Raw genomic sequence first — 11,020 nt, 5'->3', positions numbered from 1 at the left:
TGACAATCAATTTGTAAACTAGACCGCCACCCATGTGCCAAGGAGAAAACAATCCTTGGCCACCTGCGTCGACTGATGTGACACCGCTACAACTATATCATGTAAATCCGGCTTCTGCAGATAGCCCAAGTACATAGCCAGTGGGTAACCAAATAGATAACCTGCACAGGAGAAACAATTTTTTTTGTTTAAAAAACAATATAATTCCAACTGAGCCAAATAGACCAACAAGTCGCAGCTCCTCCAAGCAGGAGTAAAAGCTTGACATCTTTGTTGACACCTCTTCGCCAGCCATTGAACATATGACCTATATTGTGGGGTTTTAAAAGACCTATCGCAACATGAATAAAAGACCAAATTGAACAAGCAAACCGGTAGTCAAAAAATAAGTGCTTAATTGCCTCTTCTTTGTAACAAAAGCAACAAGTTTTACTACCTTGCCAATTGCGCTTTACTAGGTTATCCTTTGTCAATATAACTCCTCATCGTAGGTACCACAGGAAAATTTTATTTTCAGTGGGGCTTTCACTTTCCAAATGAGTTTGTTAATGTTTGGGATATCAGTATGTAATAACGCTTGATAGTGTGACTTCACCGAGAATTTTCTATTTGGATGTAAATTCCAGTGAAACATATCTTGTTCATGGGCCAACTCTATATAATCAATACGTGGCAACAAATTATTCCACGCTACTAATTTGGGACCAATGAGGTCTCTTCGCCAAGATAGGTTTGGTGATGGACCAAAAAGAACCTCCGCAATGGTAACGTGTTTAGTTCTGGCAATGTTGTAAAGACATGGGTATACCTGTAAAGACGAATTCCCTAGCCATTTGTCTTCCCAAAAACATACTTGTGTTCCGTCCTTTGCAATGAAGGATCAAAAGCGGAAAAAGTCTCGCTTCACCTTCGTAATACTAGACCAGAAATGTGAATCCCCATTTTTTCATTCCACTTGTATTAATGTAGCCTCATGTATAGCTTCTCTAACCACTCTACCCCAAAGTATATTGTGTCTAAGTGGCATATACATTTCTGAATCTTGAAATGAATATTTGGAACACCCTAAATGAATTCAAATGAAAAATATTTCAATTGGAAAGTTGTAGATATTGTCGAGTACTATGACTTTGGTATGGTTGTTTCGCCATTCGTGGTAGTTTGCAAAATTTAAATTTCAAATTGTGACATCTTGAAACAGAATTTTAGGACCACACAAATTATTTCAAATGAAGAAGTCATCAACTGCAAAAGTTGTAGTTCTCATTAAGATATACAATTTTGGTTTTGGTCATTTTTCCATTTGAGACCATATAAAAAATTTGGATTTCAAATTCTAAGAATTTGTAGCACAACTTTAGGACCACAAATGATTTGAAATGAAAAAGTCATCAACCGAAAAGTTGCGGTTCTCATTGATATCTACAACTTTGGTTTTTGGTCAATTTTCCATCAAAGATCATAAGTACAATTTGAAAAAAATGAATTTCAAAATATGGAAACTTCAATCACAATTTTGGGTCATAAATGATCAAATGAAAATTCGTCAACTACAAAACTGTAGGTATCATCATGACCTACAAATTTGATATAAAGATCATCTTCATCCAACTTGATTTGAGAAAGTTATTAGTTTTACTGTGCTGCAGCATGGTTATCACTGCCGGTTCACCCACTGGCGGTGAAAACCATTTTCAGCGGGTTCATGTCAACAACCTGCAGTTTAAACCATTTTCACCAATGGTTTGAGGCATACTGGTGGTGAAAGTGGAATCTGTAGTAATATTACTGCATTGAACTCTTCACTTGAAAGAATTACAATTAAATAAATATCAAATATTTTATTATTATGTCTGGAGACCAATAAATATGCTCATATTTAAACTGAAAATGAAGAATCATAAATCCTAGCTAATAAGAAAAAATTTAATCCTTTGTTTCATGTGATTCGATGCCTTAAAAATGAAGGATCATAAATTCTAATAACAAAAAAATTAAAAGCAAATATATGCATGTTCAAATATAACTTGAAAGCTGATTAAGCCACCTTGCTGTGTTATTATACTGGGCCTTTATACTTATTATCTGATTATAATGGTGCTAATGAATCGATCACATGTACATTTAAGCAAATCTTGTTGGTTCCACCATAAACATCTAGCAACATATTTATATGAATCCTTCATATCTGGATTTTGGCTTCGTTATCTTTATATTTATTTTGTGGCTCCCATTGCAACGCACCAGCAGCCATCTAACAACTAATAATAGCACAAAACTGGTCTCCCTAGGGCTTCCATTTCCAATAGCAACAGAAGTGATCTCATAGAGGATATAATATATGCCAGCCATGATGTGAATGCGATATTATTGCAATGCACCCACCAAAATTCGACCATCTTTTGAATGCCTCTATAATTAATAACCATCTTTTGAATGCCTCTATATTTTGTTCAGGCATATATATCCAATCCAACAGTAGCAAAGTAGGATGAGATAGCTAGAGTTCATCAGAAATGTAGCTCACGTTGTGTCTCACCCAGTGGGAATATGAGGCACATAGGAAGCACCTGTCACCACCTGTCCCATGTTAACTCGTCAAGATGGCTGGGGCGCAACTACAATCGAGCCTGTCACCTGACTACTTTTGCTCTATTTGTGTCTAAGGGATGTATGAAATATGCATCTTGCAGTGATAGATTATATATAAGACGTACAACAATTTTGGGTAAACATAATTTTCCAGTATAACGAGTTAGTCATCGGAGATAAGGAACATGGTTGAACCGCAATGTGCAAAATACTCTTCCGACGTGCAAAACTGTTTTGACTTTCTTCTGTTTCCAGGATGTGACTAGCGATCTCCTTGTGTTTGAAGCGTGGATTCTTCGCTTCTGGCTAGAAGTAGTTATTTTGCTCATATGCATGGAAGCATCTGTGTTCATGGAGATGCCAGCATCTGTTGGGTTTTATGTTAGCTAGTTGTGATCTGCGCATAGTGCCGTTGTTGCAACCTAATGACATCAGTTGCTTCATTTCAGGACGCTCCAGACCTTCTGGTTTTGATCATCAATACAAAATATTGGATATATAATTTAGATTAATTGCATGGTCACTGGCATGCCTTCTTTATATCATGTACAGCTATTGCACAACTAACACTTACAAACCAACGCAAGATGAGGTAGAAATTAGAGAGGTATGGGAGTTTGGAAGTTGCTGAGATGTTGTCTTATAGTAATCGGAGGCATATGGAAAGAAGCTATCAGCTGGAGTCCAAACCATCGGTTCGGATTGGAGGTGAGTTCAGTGACAAACATTTGGTGCATGACCAAGAACAACTGTCTCGTGCAGAGGTGGAATCTCAAAATTACGAGGTCCATATCCATTGGTTCGGGACATGGAGCTGCCTTCGGTTAGTTGCTGTTGTTGGGCTGGGTGGCAGCGGACGGTCATGGGCTATGAAGACAGAGAGCAGAGTAACCGGACAGATGGTTTGCCACATACAACCCTACAAGTTTATGGGATTCTGCTCCAGAAAATTAAAGACAATAAACACAAATATTCATTTAAAATATTATTAGTAGCCAATTAAATAGACACTTGTTATTGAGATGATGTGGTCTGTTGCTTCTATCATTGATTGTTTCCAATCTGATTTTTATAATGGTTTTTGAAATAATATTTTTAAAAAAGAGTAAACATAGCTGTGTCGAGTTTCTGTTGCATGTAGCTTGCCAACAAATTGTGGCTCCACATTCCTGAATGATCGCGTGACTGCACCGAATGCTTAAACAAACTCAAAAGTTCCAGACGCCTCCCATACTTGTAGCAAACACTATGCAGTCTTAGCAACTCCGGTTGCTACCAATAGTGGGAATGTGAACTGAGAGGTGGTCTTCTAACAAGATTGTGTTACGATCTGGGGTTGCAAGGAGAGGTTGCCGGCGTATACGCACGGCGGGGAGCACGGCAGCGCCGCCTTAGAACCGGTCAGCACCGGAAGGAAAAGGAAGGATCAGAAACTAGGTTTTTCTCCTTGCTGTCCGCCCAACCGCCCACACAGCAGGTTTTTAGTCCGAGTACCAAAACGATACTGGGCCAAGCCCATGAAATACACCCCTGCGACATACAAGTCATCTTACGGGCCCATTAGCTAGTGCAGCCCAACACTATGCATGGCATAAGGCCCATTCCATGACAATCCCTCCTCCTTAAGCTGCAGCGCGTCCTCGCGATGCCGTAGTCGCCGTGGCCAGAGCCCTGGGAATGAGGTCGGAGATGGTAGCAGCTGGTTCCCAGGTCGTCCAATGCATCGGACAGGACTCCCGCTGCACAAGCAAAGAAGGAGTAACATGACGCCCAACCAGACTTAGACGTTCAGCCAATACCTAGGAGGGTGGTAGAGTGTCCGTAGTGAGCAGCAATGGCAGTTCAGCATCAGTGGACAGAGACACATCCTGAGGCAGGGCCTTCTTCAGTTGAGAGACATGCAAGACCGGATGAATTTGACTGGTGGCTGGAAGTTGGAGCTTATAAGCAACCTTGCCAACAGTTTGTAAAATCAGATAAGGGCCAAAATATTTATAGCTAAGTTTGTGATTGGATCTGCGCTGAACTGAGTGTTGAATATGAGGTTGCAGTTTAACATAAACCCAGTCACCCACAACAAAAGTTCTTTCTTGGCGATGCTTATCCGCTTGATGTTGCATGCGCTGCTATGCCCGAGTTAGATTCTATTGGATGTGCTGCATCATAGTATTTATGGACTGAAGCCAGTCATCCAGATCAGAAACTGTGCAAGTATCAGTGGCTGTGATGCCGAAGTGTTTAGGTGGATGGCCATACAAGGCTTCAAAGGGTGTGTGCCCATGTGCCGAATGATAGGTCGTGCTATACCAAAACTCAGCCAATGGAATCCATTGTGCCCACTTCTGGGGATAGGAATGCACCATGCAGCGGAGATAGGTTTCAAGGCATTGATTCAGTCGTTCGATTTGGCCGTCGGTTTGCGGATGGTAGGCAGAACTCATATTGAGTGTTGTTTCTGTGAGCCTGAATAGTTCTTGCCAAAGGGCACTAGTGAAGATTTTATCTCTATCAGAGATGATGATGGAAGGCAAGCCATGCAGTTTGTACACATTGGCCAAGAAGGCTTGGGCTACAGATAAGGCAGTATAGGGGTGGGCTCAACAAATAAAATGTGCATATTTTGTGAGTTTGCCAATGACAACTAGGATAGTGTCAAAATTTTTGGATTTAGGCAAGCCCTCAATGAAATCTAGACTAATGGTGTGCCAAGCATGGGTAGGAACAGGCAGTGGTTGCAATAAACCAGGTAATTTACAGTGTTCAGGTTTAGCTTGGGCACATACCTCACAAGCATTAATGTAATCTGTGATAGACTGCTTCATATGGGGCAAGGCAAACAGTGATTTTACCTTGTGATATGTGGCTGTAATGCCACTGTGTCCTCCCAAGCCACTAGAGTGAAGAGCCAATAAAACAATTTGATGTGCTTCCTTATGGTTCCCCAACCAGATTATGTTTTTGTACTTGATCACACCATCACTCAGAGTAAAGCCTTTGTCATTGGATCCAGTAATACTGAGCTCAGTGAGCAACTGTTTGGTTTGGTCATCTTGCTGATACCCCTCCAAATTGATCTCTAGCCACTTTGGAGTGCTTGCAGTGATAGCAGTCAAAGATACAGGCTCAGTTTGTCTGGAAAGAGCATCTGCAGCTTTGTTTTCCAAACCCTTCTTATAAAGAATTTTGTATTGCAAGCCCAACAGCTTGATGAAAGCTTTTTGTTGCATACCCTCATGTAGCTTCTGCTCCCCTAAGTGAATGAGGCTCTTGTGATCAGTGACAATGGTGAATTCCTTGTGCTGGAGGTAAGGCTTCCACTTGGTGATTGCTAAAATGAGTGCCATGCACTCCTTCTCATATGTTGAGAGTGCTTGAGCTTTGGGGCCAAGGGCCTTGCTGAGGTAAGCCACTGGGTGTGTGTCTTGAGATAACACTGCACCTATACCAGTGGATGATGCATTGGTCTCAACTGTGAAGGCTTTGGTGAAATTTGGTAATGCTAGCACAGGGGCTGAAATGAGAGCTTGTTTCAAGGTGTCAAAACATGTTTGCAGTTGTGGTGTCCAATGAAATAGAACATCCTTTTTCAATAGGTCAGTAAGAGGTTGACTTATGATGCCATAATTCTTGATGAACTTCCTATAATAGCCAGATAGACCGAGAAATCCTCTCAACTGTCTGGTGTCTGAAGGTGGGGGCCAATTAGCCACAGCCTCAATTTTCTTAGGATCTGTAGCCACACCCTGCCCACTAATGATATGACCCAGATATTCTAACTGTTGTTTCCAATTTGATTTTTATAATGGTTTTTGAAATAATATTTTTAAAAGAGAGTAAACATAGCTGTGTCGAGTTTCTGTTGCATGTAGCTTGCCAACAAATTGTGGCTCCACATTCCTGAATGATCGCGTGACTGCACCGAATGCTTAAACAAACTCAAAAGTTCCAGACGCCTCCCATACTTGGAGCAAACACTATGCAGTCTTAGCAACTCCGGTTGCTACCAATAGTGGGAATGTGAACTGAGAGGTGGTCTTCTAACAAGACTGCTATATATCAAGGGTATATATGGAGCTTATGTGTGGGGCCTGCACACATGCACACATTGATATGCTAACTGGCCAGTCACACAGTTATTGCTGCTATTATGTGCAACAATTACATATGTATGTATCACTCGTTTTTGTTGGTCTCAATTCATTAATGTTGTCATCTGTGGTAAGTTGAAGGTTTAACATATGTCTATATATGTGTGTATCTGTATTGAGGTTGGTTCAAGTTGTTACAAGGTGCATTGACATGTAGAAGTTGTCCTGTGTTGCCTTTAATTCTCATCTCTTACGACATACTAGTAGCAAATATGCTCGTGCTTTGCACTTTGCATGTCCCAGAGTTAGTGTACTGCCGAAAAAAAAAATAACAATACAAACTCTTTAGCCTGTTGTGCACTCCGAGACTCTTAGGAATTAATTGTAAATAACTAATGTGTTAACGGTGTATTCATCAAAGTCACATTTACATAAAAGTGAGTACCCATTTTTGTAATTATATTACTGCATAACTCAGTAAGAGACTAAGGGTTATGTGCATGGTATGTGCTATCTACAGTAAATATGTGGTGCTTTATAAAAAAATATTATGTGGTTCTTTATAAAAAATTATGTGGTGTTTTGTGTAAAGATACTGCCCTCATCTCTGGTCTTCCCAATCCGCCAATGGTCAAGGACATCTTCCCTCCTGCTGCTTGTCTTTCACCGCCACCATAGAAAACCTGTGTCTCCGGTGCTATGCCATTGATTACAACAACAACATCCTCCCTCCTATCTGACACATGGAAAACCCATGTATGCCATTGATTACAACAACAACCACCACCAACTTTCTACCATTATTAACATATACTATATACAATGCTTGTTCCTCACTCAATGCACATAGTACACTGAACACCATATGAGCTTTGCATTAGTATGAACAGCGAAGGGATTTCTATGGAAAAGAGATGTCGTCGTAACAATTAACATCGATGGGAGTAGGAAGCAAGGGAGCATTAGCGCCTAGCAGGAACTGCCGTTGCCGTACCTCCAGGTTCCATGTATCAGGACGTTTGGAATTCCCAGGATGAAGTTATGTTCTTTAGTCAGCGTCTCATCTGCCATACGTAATGTCCAAAGGCTTGACTCGATCACTTCCACCCAGAGCATGTTGTGTGACCTCGATGTCCAAGAACGTTAAAACAAATGCTTCTGGCTCTGGCTCCCCTAGCATCAACAAGAAGCAACTATGTAACAGGGCTCACTTGTCATTGGTTATGGTTCATCTGAGCAGCCAATTAACACATCACTATTACAGATTGGCTTTGTAGGGGCGGCTCATGGGCATTTGTAGGGGCAGTTTGGCCAGCCGCCCCTACCAAAAGATGGCTAGTCACCAGCTGCCCCTACAACTGTATTTAAGAATTTGTAGGGGCGGTTGTAACACCAGCCACGCCTATAAATTCTATTTGTAGGAGCAGTTCACTCTATAACCGCCCATACAGTACATTTTCACACAAAAAAAATTAAATTTGAAAATTTAAATATGACCCGAACATATATACATGTATATATATATATAATATAATTCACAAGTACATTATATCAACAACTAATTGACAAGAAAATATATGCATTACAAACCCATAATAATTTAAATTACTTGATTACAAACCCATTCATTACAAACACATACTAATTTAAATTTGTTCGTTACAAACCATAATAATTTATATCAGTTCATTATTATAAATAACAATAATTTAACTTCCTAGAATTTTCTAACGTCGTACCACATACTCGGAGAAGTGCAGATCATTCATTTCATATGCCAAAATGTCACTGATGTAGCGCAATGTATTTACTAGTGCACTCTCTCTTACTTCACAAGATCGTTCACAAGGTCTACTGATGACGATTAGCATTGGTCGAGAACCTTCACTCCTAGTCACAAGAATTTTTACCTGGATTCCCTCTGAAGTGAGAACAGAGCCACCATATTCCCATTTATAACGATCCAAGTGATACATGGCCGGGTTTAAAATGACTTCAAAGCTACAACTTGCGTATGTTACGTCGTTCTCTTGAATCTGCAAGTGTTGGGAAAAATATGGTTATTAGAACCATGCATATATATAGATATAACAATTAATCTGGATATAAGTTATGAGACTGACCACATCATTCATGTTGTCCTCAGCAAGCTTTGCACAAAACAGTCCAATATCGTGGTGGAGTCCCACATTCAAAGTAGCAATCCTCATGCATGAGTATGTAGGAATATTGTACCCAATATTTTAAAGCGCCCTTAAACATGCTTGCACAACATATTTTTGCGCAGTAATGTCATGAGGTTGACCGCTACTCGTCCTATCGATGTATATAAAACCATACCTTGTTGGTTACCCGCCCTAGCGAGAATAGAAAAGCCAATTCGACATTGCTTGATTCGACCATCTATAGGGAATGTATGAACATTGAGGAAATCAACCACGAAATTTGAGAGTGTCTCTCTGAACCATGGTATAGGATGAATTATCTACATTTAAGAATTATATATATCAGAACAAAATATCTATAGAGGTGTCTTTAAACATGTTACTTACTATGCTTGGATATGGGTGGTTTGCCCTCCCCAATGCTGGTTGGAAGCCCAGATCATTCACATAATTATTTGGCAGATCCGGCGAAGGAAGTTCAGCCATATCTTCTCCAAAATTTATGTCAAGGAAAACAGTTATAGCAGAGGAACAGGAGAGGAGAGGAGTAGAAGAAGTAGGAGCAGAGGACAGGAGAGGAGAAGAGTAGAAGTAGTAGGACTAGGAGAGGAGGGTCTACAAAGCAGCATCAGCATTGGCAGCTCATGGAAAGCCTCAACTAAAGTCCAAACACCATCACCAACAGACTAATAATTTTCTACTAACATATCTAACCAGGTGACAGTATCAAACTATCAATTCTCTAAAGAGAGACATACACCATTTGCCTAATTTTCTGTTTGACTCCCTCACAAACAAGATGATCACCATTATTAGTTCATCCCTAAATTTCATTTTTAATAGAAGGTTTGCTTCATAATGATGAACTAGAAAAAGAAAAGGGCAAAAGGTTCTCTAACTTGCTTAGCAGTTCAATAGCAGATAAGAAAATGCTAAGGAGCCAGTTCTTGACAGTAAGACACAACAATCCATTATTTATATATTTTCACCGTTAAGTAATAACTTATAGCTCACTGTTCACACCAGCTCACCAATCAAAGACAACGCTTTGTTCTAATAGATGCAAGAAAGTGTGCTTTAGGTACACGAGAAGGTATAAGAAATAAAAAAGGTCTATAAACCAAAGTAGTCCTATAAAACAATAATATATAAAAAAACGAGTAGTAGCAGTAGTAGAGGCCTCAAGGCATCATAACAGAGAAGAGGGGAGAAGGTAATGTAGGGGCGGCTGCTAATGATGTCAAGTTCCTCACAAGTTCTTGATCATCAGCTCATATTCCATATAATGTATGGACTTGGACAATTTCATCATCGGCAAAACAAAGGAGAGGAGAGGAGAGGGGAGATTTGGCAAAAAAAAGCAACATCTGCTTAGCAAACATAGAGCAGCAGCTGATGATCAAGAACAGTCGCAAAGGATCTGAGAGCAAAAGAGAGGACAAAAACAACAAGTTAATACATAGGGATGCATAGTAATGCATAGTACCAGGGATTTAACACGTAGAAAAAAACAGCAACAAGTAGTACTAGTAGTAGGACAACAGTAGTATTAATAGTAGGACAACAGTAGTAAGTAGTAGAAGTAGTTGGAGTAGTACTAAGACAACAATAGTAGTAGTAGTAGAAGTAGAGGGCAGTGAAAACAGTTAGCCATTCCGCCCACCCACCCATTTTCCCTTGTCTCAAAAAACGAGGCCTTAAATTCCAACCCCCCCCCCCCCCCCCCCCAAATAACTAACTAACTTCCTCCGTTCCAAAATGTAAGTCCTTGAGAGAGTAGTTCAAAAATTACGCTGTTAGGCCGATGCCCCTTACCAGCAAGGCCCAATGACATAATTTGGGTTATGGAGATCGTAGTCGGCGCATATGTACTACAGCAAGTACGCAACAGAGATAATCGGTGTTTAGGTTTGGATTCACAGGCCGTGTGGCCCAATTAAGGGAGTAGCCGCATGGGTGTGATGTCCGGCCGTCTCTGCTCCCTGTGACTGCCGCCACACTAATCTCTACTCCGACCTGACAATACGAGGAGGGCGAGGGTATATACAAATGAAGAAGCAACAGGCGCCAAACTGTGAGTGAATAATGAAACTGCAATAATGCATATGCAGTACTACTAGGAGTAGGAGTCACCAAACATTCTCTAGTTACAGAAACAATGACATGTTTACAGCC

The sequence above is a fragment of the Miscanthus floridulus genome, chromosome 9 (assembly GCF_019320115.1).
Source record: "Miscanthus floridulus cultivar M001 chromosome 9, ASM1932011v1, whole genome shotgun sequence".
Classification (NCBI taxonomy): Eukaryota; Viridiplantae; Streptophyta; class Magnoliopsida; order Poales; family Poaceae; genus Miscanthus; species Miscanthus floridulus.
This window is presented reverse-complemented; position numbering follows the sequence as displayed.